Raw genomic sequence first — 19,914 nt, 5'->3', positions numbered from 1 at the left:
AAATTAAATTCAAGAGAATAGTTTATAAAATTTAATTTTATTAAATTTGCATGAACAGAAATTTAAATCAGTTGCGTTAAAATTAATTTACATTTTTAAAAAGTTAATTTTAAAAAGCAATATTTGTGTGTATTAAATTAGAATGTTATAACTTTTTTAAATTAGATTATTCTAAATAACAACATAATATATATTACAGTATATATTATAAAATAAATTTAATATTTTATTTATAAATTAAGTTTATATGAAAAATAATAAAGAATTATCATTTTTATATAGGAATGTATTTTTTTAGAATTACTTTTTTTACTGATGTAAATTTTTAACTTGGAAGAAAAGTTAATAAATTAAAGTTTATCCATTTTAAAAATAACTAGTTAAAAGTTTAAAATTAACTTATTTAAAATGAACCGAAAGTTAAATTAAAAGTTATTAACTTTTTAACTTTATTATTTAACTTTTAACTACTCAGTCCTATTCAAAATGTTATCTTATACAATATATTTATGAGAGACTCAGGAACAAAAGTTAAATATGTACTTCTTTCAGTTCCTGCGTCTCATATTTAATGATCTGTATTTAATTAATTTTTTTTATTAAAATGATCAGTAACCAACTTTTAAATTTTGAAATAAATACTAGTTTGGTCAATATTATATAAAAAATTAAAAATTTTTAAAAACTTTCGCGCATTTTTGATGATAGAATTATGTTAATAAAAATAAAAATACAAAATATTCAGCAACGTATAGTTTAAAATATATAAAAACATACAATGTTTGTGATTTATACACACAAGATAGTAATAAAGCTCGATAATTGAAAATCAAATTTATTTATTTAAAAAAATTAAATTAACACACATTATCTTGCGAAATTGAAAATGAAGAACTGAAATAAAAGTTAAACCTGCAATATTATTAGCATGTATTAAAATAACAATTTCATCAGTCCGGAGATTTTTATCATAACACGCCGTACACCGTAATTTTCGTTCAGGAAGAGAGTCCAGTTCACACACTGCACGATAAGCCAGATCGTTAAGACGCCTATATGCGCAAGGGCGCATATATAGGTGCAGTATATTAATTTATTTTATGCGCGCTCGCGTGCACCGGTTCACGCACATGCGACGGCGCGCGGGTTTCCTGATCGCGCTGTATAAACGCTAGGTTGACGACCCTTTAATAACTTCGTGCATTCTCGCTCCGTGAATCGGATGTGGATCTCGTATCGGCCAATTAGGAGACGTTTAGTAATAAGGATACCGATGAGATCCCAATGGATCAGCCGATGGATCGGCCGATACTCATCGAAGGTGAATCACGTGGCCGGAAGTGGCATTGTAAAGGAATTCGTTACGCTATATGTAATATTGCTTCCGGAAGAGAAATAAGATGCACGATCTGCTATTAAGAACTATTAGGAAGATCAAAAGATTCCTAGCGCAGGAATTTTTTAATGCAATGGAAATTAATTAAATTAATTAAATGTGCAAATTACATTTTTTATATAATTATTAACATTTTTAATAAAAGCTAAAAATTTCCATTAGTATCGCGCGCAACTACGTAAGTGATCTTCACGGACTCTTTATACTTAGCTATTCGTTAAGTACAGGTATAACGTAACGACGCATATAAAGTGCACCTCGAGCGCAAAGCAAGGTAAATGCAGGGACATCTTAAATATTCCACGTAGACGATGAACCTTGACGTGACGAACATTATCAAATACGGCATCACACTTGAAATGTTAACTTTAGCGGCTACTCGACACGTTTGTCTGCGATAGCGGTCTAAAGTCATAGTTAATAATCAGAAGATTACGTTTTAAAAGATATACTTTATTACTTGCGCATTCAACTCTTATCGAGATTATGCATATGCAATGCGAGAACACGTGGCAAAAACAAGGCATAAGAAGATATAGCCTCGTGCAGAACTAGGTAGATTTGAAATAAAAACAGATAAAACTGTATAATAAGAGCCTATACGAGAAAAGGGTAGTAGATCTTATGTATTTTTGGACCCTGAATCCAAAATTATTGTTAGAATTAGAGGGTCGCTTGTATTTTTTAAGATATCGTCATGAAAATAACAAAAAATATAATATAAAAGATAAATATTGCATTTACAACATACACACACACAATATATTCTCAGAAAACGCGTGAGCGGGGGAGGAGCGGAGTCCTGCACCCCCTCCCCGTAATTTTTCCTAACTCTAACCCACCAATTTTATGTCGCTATTTGGTTAAACATTGAAAACGAACAGCGTGGAAAGTCGCAAACCCCAAAAATACAAGTGATGCCCTAATTATAACAACAGCTTTGGATTCAGGGATCAAAAATACATAAGATCTACTACCTTTTAATTGATTTCTATAGGCCCTTATTATACAGTTTTACCAAAAAACAGTGTTAAATGGCAGAAAAAAGTCTTTTAGTAATTACGAAATTTAGAATTAAGAAAGTTCATGTCATTTACAGAAAATGTCACGTGTTTCAAAAAGAAACTATTATTACGGCATTTCAGTGTATTTCCTGTTTAGCATCGTGTAAGCATTGACGAACAGAGGAACATTATGACGTAACGTATTGGCTCACACACAATTATAAATAATATCGCTCTTATCGCGGCGGCTCGATGTGGGACGCGTTATCAGTCAGTCTGCTGCTGCAGAATGCTGCATTTTTATCTCAAAACAGAGAGATTTGCGAAAGAGCGAGGGGGAGGGAGGTCCGATGGGAGGAGACAGGAAAGGAGAAGGGCAGAAACGTGACAGATTTGAATTAAGATTGATTACGCGACGCGCGCGCGTCACCGCGACCGCGTCGAGACGAGCAATTTATCAACGGACGCGTGTTTACACGCTGCCGTCGCGACGCGCGCATTTCGCATTTACTACGTGTCATCGTATTTACCGCGTATTTACTACGTTGTAAGCTGATGGTAGCTGCGTGCTTTAGTTCACCGCGCCGCCACCCACCGTCGCCGGGTAATCCACGTTCGACATCCGTTATTCCCGTTGCGCGTTTTATTCACAAGAATCAGCATGTATTTGGTCGAGAAAAGTTTTCGCGCTCGCGATCTACGATCGCACGAATTGCGACTCATGCGATTTTTAAAACAACATATCTCGCAAAAATTATTTTCTTGCATTTTAGTGCCTATTCGTTCCGCATTAAAATTATTTGTATATGTAATGAAAAATTTATTAAACAAAATGGAGATTATATACGCATACATAACTTGTAAGAGAAATAAGAGATTTGTGATTTAAAAATATTATTGTAGTAAAAAATATTTCTATCAGGAAAGTTGTGGTTGAGTACACAAAATTTCAACATTCACTAGGAAGAAAAGTGATAAGATCGATGATCATGACGCGGTAATCGTGAATGTGTTTGCCTTCAAAGTATTTTTTGTTTATTTGTCAAGTAGAATTTATTACACTTACTACGATAGTCTCAAGGTGAAGTAATCAGCTAATTTTGGCGGTTAAGTAATATGATTGATGAACAATTTTATTGATGCGACAAAGTGTGACTTCGTAAAAATTTCATCAAATTCATAAATTCATTAAATATATTGTGTACGTAAAAAGAACCGGTCGATATGAAATATGCATATTATAATTATCAATTTTTATGTTACTGAGTGTCTATAAAAATTAAATATCTCTAATGTAATCGAGATTTTTAATTCTCTTCGTAATAAATAAATAAATGTGAAAATGGAATAATATTTTCTATTTCAGATGGATGCATGTCAAATTTAGAGCTGCAAATCCGCAAGAAAGATCGCGCCCGATCTCTGGAATTCCAGTTGAATGTCCATTTATGCACGCACATGCACTCGCGCGCAATTACTCTCGAACATAAGCAGGCTGCTGATATACCCGGAATAGATCAAGACGAGTGGAGATTGGGTACATATCACGGCAGGTATGCCGCGAATTCAAGGTGTGGCACTAGTCGCCTATCTTCCCTCGTCTCTCACGAGGGAAATTCACTCCTCCTCGCCGGCTTTCGTCGGCTGCCCACTCGAGTAGTATTGTGAGGCAATTAGAATCGCATGTAGATTCATCGATGGCGCACGCCACTGTCTCCATTCCTGACATTCTCGTCGCTCTCTCCTCAGACCGACGCGATCGAGTAGCTTTGAACAAAATCTCAAGCGAACGGGAAATTGAATTTTCACACGCGCAATGTGAGCTGTGATTACGATAAACTCTTCTTACATAGGAAAATAATTAAAAAGAGAAAGAAAAAGAATTTTTTTATTAAGTTGCAATTTGAGATCGAAACATACCTAACTGTTATTGTTTTAATATGTTTCCTATATTAACTATTCATATATAGTTTTATATATATATAAATTTAAAGGGCAAAGAGAGGGGAAACCAAAGTTTGAGATTTTTTCGTAAATTTAACTTCCGTGAATGATATATGTCTTTTTGTCTAATTAAAACTTTTTACTGTCATAAGTTCTCAAAAAATCTTGAAAAAATTCAGGATTTTCAACATCTCTACTACATTACCAAACACTTGTTTAATTTAAATGTTAAAATCTTTATTAAATAAAAATTGAAATTTGAACAGAGTGACATTATGTAACACATTGTGCAAAAAAATCCAGATTGCTTGACGGAGGGTTAATTATTATTTATATTAATGCTTTATTCTGGTATAAAATGTGCAATATATATATTGTCGAACACATTATTCAACAATTTGACCTGGATTACATTTCTGCTCGAACAAAAAACAAGCGTGACAAGTTACTTATATGACGAGAAATCGAGCGGAAGCTAATGCGAAGTAGTTAATTGCATAATAAAGGAAAATCGGAATTACCTCATTCCGAGGACGGCGCGTGTATCTTGATATGCACATCGTCATTTGCATTCACTTAAGCACCAATGCTTTTTGCACGTGGCATTTGCGCGCACTATCGACAAAGAGTACAAAGTCGTTTATTACACATTGAGTAGTACTGGATATTAATTGGCATGATTCGATGTGTCGACAGTTTTTTCTTGGTATAAAATGTTCCCGCGTTGCATATACTGCGCCGTTATAAAATGTACGACCCTCGGCGGTGCAGGTGCGAAATAAAGAACACAGCACAATAGCCGAAAAACGTGTGTAACAAGCAAGAGAGGATGATACGGGGGGCACGAAGGGATGTTAGAAGACTTCAGGAATATGTCGCTCTCACGATCATGAAGCAAATGTACATTTCGCATAATGTAATAGCAATGAATCACCAATTTTACTCCGTTGATGTACCGTTCAATATAAAACATAAGATCATTTTGATTAATATCACTATAAATAAATTTATAATTTTCAACATAGTTGTCGCAACTAAAATAATAAAGTAAATATTTTTTTTAATGTTACTTGTAACAAAGTAAAGCTATTCATTTGATAAAATCTTAAAAAAACTGACCCCGCACTTTTACTACTTAATATTTTATTTATTGATAAAACTTTTCTAAAAATGTTTTAAATATTTGTCTGTGTATTATTAATAGTAACCATAATATTATCGTTATCATTACCAGCAAATTACGATATCTTAATATATCTGTGATTTTGTGCGATCGAGTAAAAGAACCACACGCGGTTTGCAATGACGTGGAATTTATTGGTTTCGCGGTAGATCGAAAGTGAAAACGCATATTCATATAATGGGTGCGCAGCGAGTGCATTTTACAGAGACGCACATGTCCACGTCCGGGAAATCCTATAACGAGGCTCGTATTACGGCCCTTTCATGTACTGCATTCGTCGATGGGTATGAGTATGTCTGTATATACATCCAAGAGGATAGTGTACGAAAGATACAAACGAAAAATGTGAAACGTCGAGAGAGAAAAAGCAGGACGTACTCGTATTACAGGGAAGACCTCATATTACAGGACTCTCCACGAATAATCAACATCGCGTAACACCAGAAACAATTCTTACTAAGGTTAAGGAATACGATTAAATTTTGTAAACACATCAAATTTGTATTTAAAACACAGGACTGACAAAGCGAAAGAACGAATTAATTAATTCGACTGATTAATTAATATAACAGTTAACAAATCATTTCCGTTAATTTTATTTAAAAGAAATATTAAAATAATCGGTTAATTAAACGTGTTTTGTGAAGTATTTTAATTTTTTTGTCATTCTTATTATTTAATAAGAATATTTATATGTGAGTTAAATATTATAATAAATAACAGTATATTAACATAATGAAAAAAGAACGCAAAAACTGTTATATATGACGAAAAAAGTCATCAAAGAGGCATTCAAAGTTAATAAAATGTATATTAATTCCTGGCATTTTATTATGTCTTTAATGACATTTTAAATCTAATTGTATAGTAGTGTAATTAATAAACGTTTATTATAAGTTATTTTAACTTTATTGCGCTATGATTCTTAAGGATACTCTATTCTGATACTCATAATTTAGATAATGATTTTATATTAATCTTATTATTATATAAATGTTTTTTATATTATAATAATATAATATAATGGTTATTTTATATATATATATATATACAATTTGTCAAATTAGTAACTTAAAAACATTAAGAATACAGCTAATTTTCATGTAAAAAAGATGCATGCGAAAAAGCGAGGCAATGGCAATAATGCTCTTACGACGTCTGCTCTAAAAAAAAGCGAAATATGAAATGGCAAAACGTAAAGGAGTTTTTTTTTAACAAAAATAACTTTTATTGTAAAAATATGTAAATGTAAATATGTAAATATAAAGTTGTATACACGTGCATATAGTAAAATGTGATTATTCATACAATTTAATGAAGCAATAATAGTGTCATAAAAGATTACAAAGATAGATTAGGTTATTCCAATAAAAAAAACACAGTAAACAACATGACATTGCTTTATATAATATTCACATGTTTGCTTGTATTTAAGTATATAAATTATATTTGATAAATATGAGTTTTTCAAAAATTTGCTTATGCATAATGAAGTACGCAGTGAACAATTTGTTTAAAATATTGAATGAAATTAATTTGATTATATTTTCGCAAATATAATTGCAGTATTTACTATACACATATAATATGTACCGTCGGTTACTTTTGAAATGCGATGTAAGATTTCGGAGCGCGGTAACGAAGGCATACGTACATTGCCGTAGGGTAAGCATTTCGTTTGTGCCGAAAATAAACATCCTGGCAGCCACTTCTTTTCACGACCCCTCCGACAAGGAAATTCATCTTGCTTTCTTGGGGTAAATTCTCAGAACGTTAGAATTTGCACAGGCTGTACTGCGAAATAAGATGGTAATCTCTCTTTCAAAGAATCGAATTTGCTAAAAGGTTACTCTTTTTTTAGTAACAATTTTTTCTTTGTAAAATTGATAAAATACTAGGTTAAATAAGTATTCTTACATATGTATTATCATTGAAATTCATGTTCCATTTTTATGAAATAATAAAAATTTTACCAAAGATAAAGATCTAACATTGATAATTATTATTGATATAATTTTTTATCAATAATATACAAAAAAAATAACGTTTGACCATAGATTAAAATAAATTGCATAAACGAATTATTTGAATAGATACATAGAATGTATGGAAATGCTATTGATAAACGAATTTGAACTTCTAATGACTCACAGAGTCTTAAACGGAACTAATGCATTAAATTCATTATGTTAAGTTAATGGAACTATTTCAATGTATAAAATGATAAAATTATTTAAATAATTCGCAATGTGTAAAAAGATTAGATTATTTTAAATTACAAAATTAATAAGCAATTAATTCTTTTTTCATATTACAGAACATAGCTTCGAAAAATTTTGACAAGAAAATCTTTTTAAGAAATTTGAAGAAAGTAAAATATTTGAAAGGCATTGGAAAATATTAAAATACATCTTAACTATTTAAATTTTGGCTTTTAAGTGCTGAATAGTTTTAAAGAATAAATCTTATATGTATGGAATATTTTATTTGCCTATAACATTTTTCAGTGTTATGTTTATTAGTTTTGCTTTATTCTTGAGATCAAACATATTTACATGTTTATAATATTGAAACAGTTAAAATTCAAATTAGTTAATTTAAAGAGAGTATCTAAAGAAGAAAAATTACAGAGTTATCTAACACATCAAAATATCCAAACAAATAATGCATAATGTAAAAATCCGCAGAGCAGTATTACGTTATAAATTATTAACTAAATATGAAGAATTCCAATTTCATCGCGCAGCAGCATCTCGGAATAACTGCTAAGTCAGCAAACGCATCCGGTACTGAGAATAGTGGCATTGTGTTCGCCATTACGTCGTCCCGGCTTAAAAGCATATAAAAGTATATGCTCACATATACCTGGGACCCATGAAGCAAGTCTTCGGACCATTAATAATATTGCCGCGCAATTATCGGGCCAGCTGCCGCGTTTCCTTAGGGTCCCTTTTCGAAGCAGGTACCAAGTCAGAATCTATTGCTTAACGAATGCATGTGTGTACTATATGTATACCAGGTATTACGTACGCTACGCCTCTGGAACTCAGTTTGAAAGATATATATCTCCTTGTCTCATTGCGGTTGCCCGCCCTAATGTTCGAGAAAGCCGTCCTAGTTAGAAGAACAGAGGTAAAACTAACGCGTCCAGAGATTCATGTCTAAGAATCCAGACATTTTTAATTTTGAAAAAAAAAACGACAAATATAATGTTAAATAAAGTAATAAAATTATCTGATAAAACACACATGTGTTAAAAATATAGATTTGTTTGGGTAAATAATGTTATTATTATGGTCATTGTGTGTTAATCAAATTGTTGGTTTTTTTTTACAAATGTAAAGTCAGGTATATTAAAAATAACCAATATTGGTATATTCATATTAAAAGAAAAATCTTGTGTGTGTACACACACACACACACACACACACACACACATTATACATACATATATAAGATATAATGTATTTTTATTTTTTAGTCTTTGCATAAGAAATACATGTTTAAAAATTAACGAATAATTTTATTGCTTTATGTAAAGAATAATAGAAGGCATTTTGCATAAAAGAATCCCTTGTAATAAAAAATAAAAAGCAATTTTAAAAGAAGTACAATAACCACAAGTTTATATATAAGATTAAAAATTAAATTAAAAAATTTTACTTAAGTTAAAATCAATTTTTGGCAGTTAAAATTAATACTGTATACGTTGATTCCATTTTGAGTAGATCTACTACACTACTACAAAGTAGACCAACCAGTAAAAAAGAGAGTCAAAGATATTTGAACCCTTCAAATCTTACCTGAGAATCTCTCAGGTAAGAGTTTATTTTCAACCTTAGAACAACAGCAGGTCGATATAGAGGAGGTGCAGGTCTCTAGTAAGATGAATAGATGTCCAATCAGAAAAAGAATAAATTTGAAACGATCTGCCCACAAGAAAAAGTATATCCAATAAGAAATAAGAAAAGAAGGAATGCACACCTTTAAACACGCAAAAAGTACTGAAGTCAAACGAATTATTAAAGAGAAACTATTGGATAGAGTTAATCTGGTTGATTACAACTAACAGAAATGATAGGTTCAATAATAATCATATATTCATATTTTTAATTTTTTATAACAATATCAATAATTAATTTTTAATAATAATATTAATAATAACGTTGGTGATAATGCATTGAAGTTATTTGAGTGTAATTTTATACTTTTCACATTAGTATTGTACGTAATAAATTTTGCGCAAAGAAAATATGAAAATTGACACGAAATCCTAATTACGAAATTCTAAATTCCAGCATTGGTTCGCGCATCGCAATCCCAATATGGGTCTATCGATTTATCTCGCGACTATAAACAATATTGGCATTTGCTAATTCAATGATTGAAATTAAATCATTCAAATAATGCCTGCCGTTGCAAATCACGCAACGCTATCACGTCCCTTCCACCACTTACGCCAGATTATAGTTCGATATCCGGCAGTCCCTCAACAACGGCTCGGCATATATCATCGGCAAAGTTTGCCCACCGACAATTGCCCTCCACTTCCACCTACTCTCGCTTCCCTCCCCCTCCCCCCTTCCTCCATTTCCCACCATCGGACCGTGACGAATGTATGTACATCATCTCGCGGCCGCAATCTCGTGCCCGTCGATTCATTAATTAATCGCTGGACACACATACAGAGACCGCGTGTTCGCGCACGGTGGCAATTACCGGCGCATTGTCGCGCATAAATCATTAGCAAACGCGTCGCTTCCATAATTCGGTTAATTTGCAGTGTTTTTGCCGACGCTAGGTGTCATGTAACGCGCCGCGACGTTTCCCCACCACGCGTTTCCTCTTATCTTAATTATCTTGTTTAAACCGGCCATAATTTGCGTTACAATGATGGGATTGATTGGCGTCACGCATCATTTCGGCGAGGTGATTTGCTGTATTAACTGGACGAATTAAATTGGGCGCTTTAATAATTTATGCAGCAAATGATTGTTGAAAACAAGTTAAATTAACAAATCGATGTGATTTTATCAAAATCTTTGTTAGCCGCGATAACGTTACCCAAGATTTTAAATAATGAATTATTATTAGAGCGACGAGATACATTGATGATGCCTTATCTAAATTGATGTACTGTAACTCATCACTTTTATCATTCGACGTGCGAAATAATAATATTTAATTAGCTAGTTGAAAGATTATCGCCGGGGATAATTAATAATTATATAAAATGAGCAATCAGCGCAATGCAACATTTATGTTAATTTAATGTCCAATGTGCAGTTTTTAAAAAATAATTTTCGCTTCCGATACATCATACCAGTATAATAAATGAATAGATATAATAAATATCATGATTATCTTTCGTTGTTGTTGTTAAATAAATTCCAAACAAGGAAGTTGCTAAATTACATTTGCGGCTTAATTGAATCGCGCAAATGATAAAATCGATATCTTATCAGTGGTGATATAAGCTCATAGGGTTTCGAGTAACTAAATTCACCGCTTCCGTCATGTGGCATCCGAAAGAATTACATTTCAACAATTAAATCAATTAATACTATTTATACTTAACGGAAATTAAATTTAAATAATCAGAAAATCTATCGTTATCAAGCGACATTTCAACAAATGGGATGATTAATACGTTTGTCCTAGTTTGAGGTACGTTTTGGTAAATGTAAAAATGCAAAAACTAAATTTAACATGATGCGTGTTGAATTTTCATAAATTAAAATTTCAAAGGAGATGCAGCCATGTCAATGTTAATCCGAATAAGCACTCGCATGTTTACGGATGGTGTACGTTCCTTATTTTCTAACCGCACTTTCGATAACAACGGATTAAATTCCGTACGTACGTGCGTCGATAATCTGAAAAGATAAGGCAACGCGCGACGTAACGACTATACGCGCTTCAAATCGTCAGCCGCTCTCGTTTCTTATTGACGTACTCCGGCGAATGTAGCGATTGGATTACAAATTGGTTGAGTTAACCCTTGTCAATGTAGGCGACTTTCAAACTTTTAAATTTACATGAATGTCACGACGCAAGCACAAAATTGCACGCGATAATGTTCAATGGTGTGTGAACTTGATATCAGTTATCATGAATGTGTTAACGTACAGTTAAAATATGTTTCTCGTTATTATTGGAATGTGATACATGTACATTTTTTGCTTGTAATGTAAATGTTCTGCTGGAACCTGCAATTGAAAAAAGATATTTTTGGCCGCAAACATCGCGAACATGTTACACAGATAAATATTTTAACAATTTTTATAAAATTATATTATTGTGTAATTAATATTTTTTAAAACATAACTACATGATAGTCGAATTTTAATCATGCAAATATTCTTCAGTTTTCATGTGATAAATATTTCACGGTAAATAAGCAACTAAACAGCATTCATTTTTCAAGTAAAGATATTATCGTGTTTTTTATCTTTCCAAAATTGCTCTTGTATTTTGCGGCGCTTCCGTTATACCCGGTATACACGCTCGTGCGAGCGTAATCTCAAAGAACGATTATTCCGACTCCCATACATAACGAATGTTCGGTCGTGACTATCAGCTTATCGCGACGCGTGTGAGTCAGTCATTAATAAAAGGGTGGCCATGCACACCGTGAAAAGCTTAGAGCCGAGGGTTCGTATCGATCAAATAACCATCGGCCGCCATGTGTAAAGACGCGGAACGAGGGGTCTCGCTCTCCTTAACTAGCATCGCCGTGGTGATTTTCGCTAATTTTTTGGAACGTAATAACAAGCTTATGGAATAAATTTTCGGGAAGACGTAAATCAAACATGACAAAACAATTCCTTGTTTTATTTAAATCAAAATTTCACAAGAATTATAAACGTAGTTTAGTCATTTCGATAGTAGTCACGCGTGAGTTTGTAAATATCCAGCGATGTACGCTCGGTATGTTGTTAAACGGTGTTAAAACTGACAGCGTGAACGAGCTGAAATTAAAGCAACAAAATCAACTTGGTCGTTCGAACCTTTAATTACGAGAGAATTTCGTATTCTCTAAAATACATGCGTTTACCACGTTGTAATGTTGTAACTCCCGTTTTACGGGATATCCTCTTTAAGCATCTGTAACGTAAACGTACATGGTGATCAACAAACCCGCGTATCGTTTGCAAAAGGAAAAAACAACATTACCAAGCGCATGACGATAAGACAAATAAATAATTACGCGCGTGATAATAGATACGATGTTCAATTGCATCTAGAAAAATATTTATTATTTTTTTTTTTTTTTCTACAAACGCGAGCTCGCGCGAATATAAATGCTCGTGGGACTACAGCACTATGAAACTTGGGTCGATCCATTTGACCTCTACCCTCCCTTCCTCTCGATGTACGCGCATACATTACTGTATAATGCACGTGCGTACATTAATTACGCGTCGGATGGGTCGCGAGAGTTCTCTCCTTCGGCCTCTCTTTCTCGATCCGCGCTACTCTTTCCTTCTTTCTATCCTTCCTTTCTTCTTCCTTTCGTGTCCAGGAAGCTGCGTATCGAATTTATCAAAAACACAACGGGAAACCCGTGGGATGATAGAGATGAGGAGAAAGTGAACGCGACCAACGCGACCACTCTCGTGTGTCTATGATGCCAAATGATGTTGCGTTTCTCGTTATTACGTTTAGAAATCCCGACTCCCACGGATTTCATTCCGAACAGATTAATCGACAACGAGAAGCATTGTAACAGAAAGCTAAAGAGAAAGAGAGAGAGGGAGAGAGAGAGAGAAAGAGAAGGGATGGCGCATTTGTCCGAGATGTCGTATTTATAAATTCGCGTAACTTGCGCGACCGGTTTCGTGTATTATTGGAGCGTTTCTCGCATTGTATACTAGCAATTTGGTATACAAAGTATGACCGCAAACGTTACTATCAGTATAAATTAGAAGAATGTAAGGCTTTAACCCTCGCAATTGACCCAACTGCACGTGTAAAGAATGGCGTAATCGTTACGCAAATGGTTGGAAAATAGCGCCAATGTGTCATTACAATTCGCATCGAATTACTGGGGTTGAATTATGTATCGGGTTCAATTGGAATTATTGAATATCGTATGTGATATTCTTTTCGGCGATATCGGGTGACAATGATAGAAGGATTATCATATCTCCCGCGTGATGCACGGATAGAAAGGAGCATCAGGTAACGAACAATTTGACGCGCTCCATATGTAACGAATAGAGTTGTTACCTTTTACAATTTCGAATATTTGAAAGTTCGAAAAAAAATTGAAGTTTTGAAGCTTTAAAATTTCGAAATGAAGAGCTTGAAAGCCTCAAAGTTAACTTTGAACTTTGAAAGTTCGAAGCTTAAAGTTTACTTCAAAGATTTGAAGCTTTACTCTCTTCAAATTCTTTTGAATATTCGAAATTGTCAAAAGTAACAGTCCTAGTAACGAGTATACCATAATGTAAGTTATAAAAGGAGTACAACCTAGTTCTAGAACCTTGTTTTATTTGCGCACGCAATTTGCGTATGGAGCGAGTATAGTCTACTATTATTATCATGAGTAATAATAGCGATATACAGCGCTGAAGTGCAGCTGTTCGTCGATGTACGGAAACGCGTATTCTGAAACGTAAATGTCGCAATACAATTCTCTTAAATTGAAATATAGAAATCGTATTCGTCGAGCCTACCGTAAAAGGCTGCTTATGTATCAATTAAAATGCCACGTGTGCCCAGGGATTATGCGCGAAATAGTCATCCATAAATTCTCGAAATTTTCGAATGCCAAATCGATCATCCGTACCCGTTAAACATGTGATTGATAACAACTGTCATTTTGATGCGAAATTCTAGTATATTTTGACTGACACGCCGACACAGAAAGGCAAGTAATTAATTACATTGAATGACAGCAGATGAATGAGATTGGAGAGTGAATAAGATTTTAAATAAAATTTGCACACAGCTTCCCCCCTTTTATTAATTATTTCATGATTGCTGGGAAAAGTGCGTTTATATTAAATTATCATATTTCTCTCTGATGCAAAATCTCTTAAGTTTAGTTTTCTTATTTAATGCGATAAATTCATGTGTTATTTTATAATTATTTTTGCTTAGTGTAAATTGAGCGCCGTGCACATAATTATTACATTATTTTCATAAATATGCGATATGCATTATAACTGTTATATCAATCTTTAATAACAATTTACCACCATTGTCAATTATTATTATTATTATCAGTAATTATTAGTTAGTTTTTTTGAAAGCTTGATTATATTTTTTAAAATAAAAATTAAGATATTCAAAATATATGAACATACGTGACACATATCATGAGACATTGTATGAAACAGTCTCCGTTAGACTACGGTTTAGGTTTCTACAAGAGTGTTCTATGTGTGCTGCTCGCGTATATGCACGCGTACACACATATCACGATAGTCGTGTTCGTGCTGCACAGGCCGATTTATTGATCACACGCGTCGCACGCAATACGACGAATATGCGTGCTCGCTATATCGTAACCGTGTACGACGTCTGAAAAGTTCCGTTCTATGATTTCATATACTATAGTTATCTCGTGCGAATACAAGAGCAAAGAAAATCGCGCCGGTAATTACGGCAAATAAAAGCAGTCAATATCAATACTATCACGAAACGGAGGAGCAATTAACAAACGCGGACATTAATTACTAAAAGAGTTTTGCTGGAGCTTTATAAACTTGAGAAATAAAAACCAATACGCCAATTAATTTCATATATAAAATATCTTGATATTAATATTTGCTACACATTATTTAATATGACGTGTAAATAACATAAAAAACCTAAAATAATATATTTATATATTTATTTACCATGTAATAATATATTCCTATGATTTGTAAGAGATGTTTCTGCATTATAAAAATATTCTAAAGATTAATATTGTTAATGTGTACATTATTATTCTAATAAATAATAATGTATAAAATACGTATTTATTTATAATAAATGATAGATCTTTAATATATAAATATTGTGCGATACGCTTATTTTAAGATTTTTGTGTTGTTTATTTCTATTGCAATATAAGAACAATACTGAAATAATTTTTTACGTGTTTCTGAAATAAATTTGTGTGTGCATGCTGTTTTACTATCTAATAAACTATTAAAATTGTGTAGTTTAGTAAAAGCAACAGTAAATTGTTGTATAAAAGATATTAAAATAAATATATATAATTGTTATTAGTTCATTTATTATCCATTTGTCATGGATTTCTCAAAGACCGAATAACAAATGATAACAATTAAGAAATGGTTGAGAGGAATAAGCTATACTGTATAAATAAACATTCTAATTTTTGATATTTTTTCGTTAGATGCAAGTAAAAATTGTATAATGCAGTATTACAACTTGTCAAATTATTCTAATAATTTTTCTCTTGTGTAATGATCCAAAGTAATAATGTTACCTAAGGTAATTTTGCAAAACAGATATAATTTTTGATATCGTATTTCTTTTGTATAATATTCAATAATATTCAATAATTTCTTTTGTGTAAATATCAATGCAAAACATAATACTGCTTACGGGAAAAATTGGTACCCCCTGGTGTGCACGCGATTAATGTTTGCATTCTCTTAATTTTAATGCAATAAATTCGGAGCTGGTATATTTAAAAAACAAATTATTTAAGAAACATTTTAGCATAGATAACTAATCTTTTATAGTATCAGTGTATGAAAGTTACAAAACACGTAATAAATTGTATGAAACGTTTATCATCTTCTAAATATACCGCGTAATGTAAGCAATATCATAGAAATTTCGATGATTGATATAATGTATCTGCACAAAAAGTAAAAAAGTTCAAGCTTTATTGTTGGCCGTTGTGTCCTATTTTTACCATTTTAATTTCTCATTAATAATATTACAATAAAATAAATACAATGATAAATAATAAAATTTTTAAGTTTTAATAAAGTTGATCATATTAGATTTTCTTTCATTATCTTTTATTAATATAGTCTTTTATTATCTTTTGTAAATATAGTTATATTCATGTTTGCGTTACAAAAGAATAATATTTTCAATTAGCTTTTTAAATTTATTTAGTAGGTAAATTCGAAATTAAAATATCCTGACAGCATTTAATTTCAGAAATATTTTGATATTAAGATTTGTTAATTTATTATTTTTAATTATCTTATTAAGCAATATTATAATATTCAACATTAATGCTTCAAGAGTCATTAAATATTCTTGAGTTGTTTAGAACATTTTAAAACACTTTAATGATAATTAAATATAAATTTGTTTATAATAATATTTTGTAATACAAAATTTTTAATTAGTTTTAGACAAATTAATTAAAGTAAAGTTAAATTTTGTGAAGTATTGTGAAGTAGAAATATTTTTTTGTAGAAGTAAGTAGTAAATTATTGACATGAGAAAAAAGACAGATACTGAATGTCACAGATAATTGCTGATGAAAATCGTGAAATCAGGAAATTATTGCTGGAAATTACAACATTTGATAAACAAAATGATTATTAGGCATGTAAAAATCGAACGACCGAAAGCATTAATGCAAAATTACGATGACAAGTTGAGAAGGAGAAAAAGTTTGTAACACGTGTAGCTTTATCATCATTGTTTAATACACGATTTATTTTCATCAATACATAGATATAAATTATCAAAATCTCAATAACGTGTTTGTTTCTGCAAAAACACGAAATTGCATACGAGTCATTTTTCATTAATCGCTATCAAATACTCGATTAATCAACGATATTTCTTCAGCATCTTCTGATAAAATCATCGAATTTCAATGTACATTTTTTGCTCATTAACACATTAAATAATGTAAATTTTTATAATAATCTTTTTAATAATGATTTATCCAAAATAATGTCATTACATATATGCATAATCACATATACAGTTTAAACCGAAATCTCTTATGAAATTGGAATATCCATCTGGACATTATTGCATTTAGGAATAACTTTGCGAAAGACAAGAATTTCATAATAAAAGCCACTGGCAACTATTTTCCGGCATTAAATAATGTTGTAAATGTACGATCTTTAACGATCAATTACTTTAAATATTAATGAGATAAGCAAATCGCTATGTTTTATGATCTCGTCCAGTTACAGTTGGTAAATTCATCACACATATGAAGGGAAAGAAAAGTGTGTCACAAATTAAATACATTTTCAGAAATTTTATCTTCTACAGAAATTTAATTTAAATTAAATAAAAATCATATGTGTCTAATGATTTTCAATAATTCACACTTCGAACAATTCAGATTCATTAAAAGATTACAAAAAAGATAATGAGTTTGTAAAATTTTATATGTATGTGTAAAATAATTGAAATAATTGTTTGTACCTAGTTTATTATATCGTGTAATACATAATTCGACATAAGCAATAATCGTTAATTCGTGACATTTGATAAAAATAGACTCACGAAAACTCTTGACCGCGCATTGATAGATTGCCAACAGGATAAATGTTTACTTGAACATGGCCGAGAGTGTGTGAATCATCCAAACCGACGCCGCAATTTCAATGAAATCATTATGCTCGGTCCGTGTGATATGTCTCGCATTCAAGAGAACCTCGCGCACGAAAATCGCGGTATATTTTCGTAAGAAGAATCGTATCACTTCGCACAAGTATCGTTCACGATCGCAAAACACACAAGCTCAACTATAAAAGCGCGCACGTCGAACAACGAGCAGGACGGCGCAATTAATGGCGTGGGCCGTGGTCGATCGTGCAATTAACTTTAACGAACGGGCGGCCTTGCGATTAAACTTAATTAGTATCGCAGTAATAACTCGTTAATAATCAGAACCGTGGCTCTGTGTGTGCACCGACGTGCACGTGTACGAGCGCGCATCGCCGTTCCCCAAGCACGCAAGTGTCTTTTGTAGAACACGTGTGCATAAACGTGTGAGTGGTGTGTGTTTGTTGTGCGTTTACGAGTGTTTGCCCGTGTAGGTGAATCTTTTATTTACGCAACGACACGACGATGACGGCGAGGAGAGCGACGACGCTACGCAATTTTGACGCTGGAGAGACGGAATAGCGACTGGAAGGTGACAATGGCTCTCACACGAAATCAGAAAGCGCTAAGTAACAAGTGGCCGTTTAACACCAACCGGAAAAAGTCGGAGATTAGAAAAGAAAGAGATATAAGAGCAGCACTTAGCGCGTATAATTTTGCACATTTTCCTTCGATCTGCCGCGCACGAGTTTGTAAAATTAAGTGTAGTGATGGTTACCTCCGTTCCGGTATCTTTGGTATCTGGTGCCTGAAGCTCGTATTCTTCTCCGGTACCTAGTCGCACTAAGAGTTGACGGTAATGAAATGAGGTTCCCTTCGTCCTGATACGTGCGACATGTGGAAACGATTAGAACGAAGAAATGGAGAGGAATCCAACGAATTATGTGCAACGAAGGACGGCCAGTTGACAGACCAACCCAACAGTGACAGGCAAAATGACTTCGGTAGCGAGAACTGTCAATGAGGCACTGCGTTTCTTTTCATTTTCTTCTTCTTTTCGCGCCTCGCTCGGCACCACTACTTCTTCGGAAGCTTCTCCCTTTCTTTTGCGCGGCGACACTCGACTCGTCCCCTCGGAAGCGCGACATACGAAATTGCGAAGCCGCGCGCGATGCTAACGCGTGTTAAGGATCAATGAGTCGCTCTGAAACCCGCGCGTACGTCGCTCTACCGCGTAGTTACACGTAGAGCGAGATTTTTACGGAGCAGTCCAACCGGAGGCGAGTAACATAGGTAAGTAAAAACGTGCACACTACCGTCCTTTTTTCGTCGGATGAATGTCACGAGCAAGGCGGATTGTAAAGCACGAACCTGATTGCGGGGCGGCCCGGCGAATTATGGCTCTCTTTACGCTTTCGGCGGCTGCTCCGTTCCCTCTACTGCTCATGCCCACCTCCTCGTCACCCCCGTGTACTCACTTCTCGTGCTCTCCCATATGATCCCCACTCGTAGACGAATCATCCCCACCAGACCACTGAATTCCTACCACAGTCCGTAGCTGATATCCCCCACCAGGCACGAAGATGAGAGAGAGAGAGAGAGAGAGAGAAACAGTGACAGAGAGGAGGTGGAGATTCAGAACGTTGGCACCTTGCGGCGTAACTTGGGGATGTTGATCGCTAAGGCGACGCGCGAGCATACTTTACGTCTTCCGGTTGCGAGATTTTAGCGCAAGAATGATTTTTGGAGCGAACGTTCGGAGCGCCGCGGAAGTCGCCACTTTAATGAGGCAGGATGTTTTTATTTTGTCACGAGAACTCTTCCGATAAATCGCATGTGCCAAGATCACGAGGAGCAAAAAACTGCACGCAGTCCTAGTTCTT

General features: G+C 33.4%; 1 protein-coding gene and 1 long non-coding RNA gene across 8 annotated transcripts in view; one reads left to right on the top strand and one right to left on the bottom strand.

The window, feature by feature from the left end:
- Window positions 1–7,504, top strand: part of LOC105839843 — a 136,620-nt gene extending 129,116 nt beyond the window's left edge. Inside the window, exon 6 of the long non-coding RNA XR_004962896.1 lies at window positions 3,767–7,504. This is a non-coding gene — a long non-coding RNA (uncharacterized LOC105839843). The remainder of the gene's footprint in view (window positions 1–3,766) is intronic.
- The window catches only part of LOC105839837 (protein abrupt), an 80,977-nt gene extending 61,422 nt beyond the window's left edge, over window positions 1–19,555 (bottom strand). For 2 of the 7 annotated variants that reach the window (XM_012686422.3, XM_012686421.3), the window contains exon 1: window positions 18,810–19,543. The gene's annotated coding sequence lies outside the window, so the exon portion shown is untranslated. Of the gene's footprint in view, window positions 1–18,809 lie in introns of all 7 variants that reach the window. The other 5 variants (XM_036285561.1, XM_012686418.3, XM_012686419.3 and 2 more) reach the window with 5 other exon arrangements.
- Window positions 19,556–19,914: the final 359 nt, after the last annotated feature.

Source organism: Monomorium pharaonis, chromosome 4 (assembly GCF_013373865.1).
Source record: "Monomorium pharaonis isolate MP-MQ-018 chromosome 4, ASM1337386v2, whole genome shotgun sequence".
In the NCBI taxonomy this organism is placed as follows: Eukaryota; Metazoa; Arthropoda; class Insecta; order Hymenoptera; family Formicidae; genus Monomorium; species Monomorium pharaonis.
Note: the sequence above shows the minus strand (reverse complement) of the source record. Positions and strands in the feature narration are given on the sequence as shown.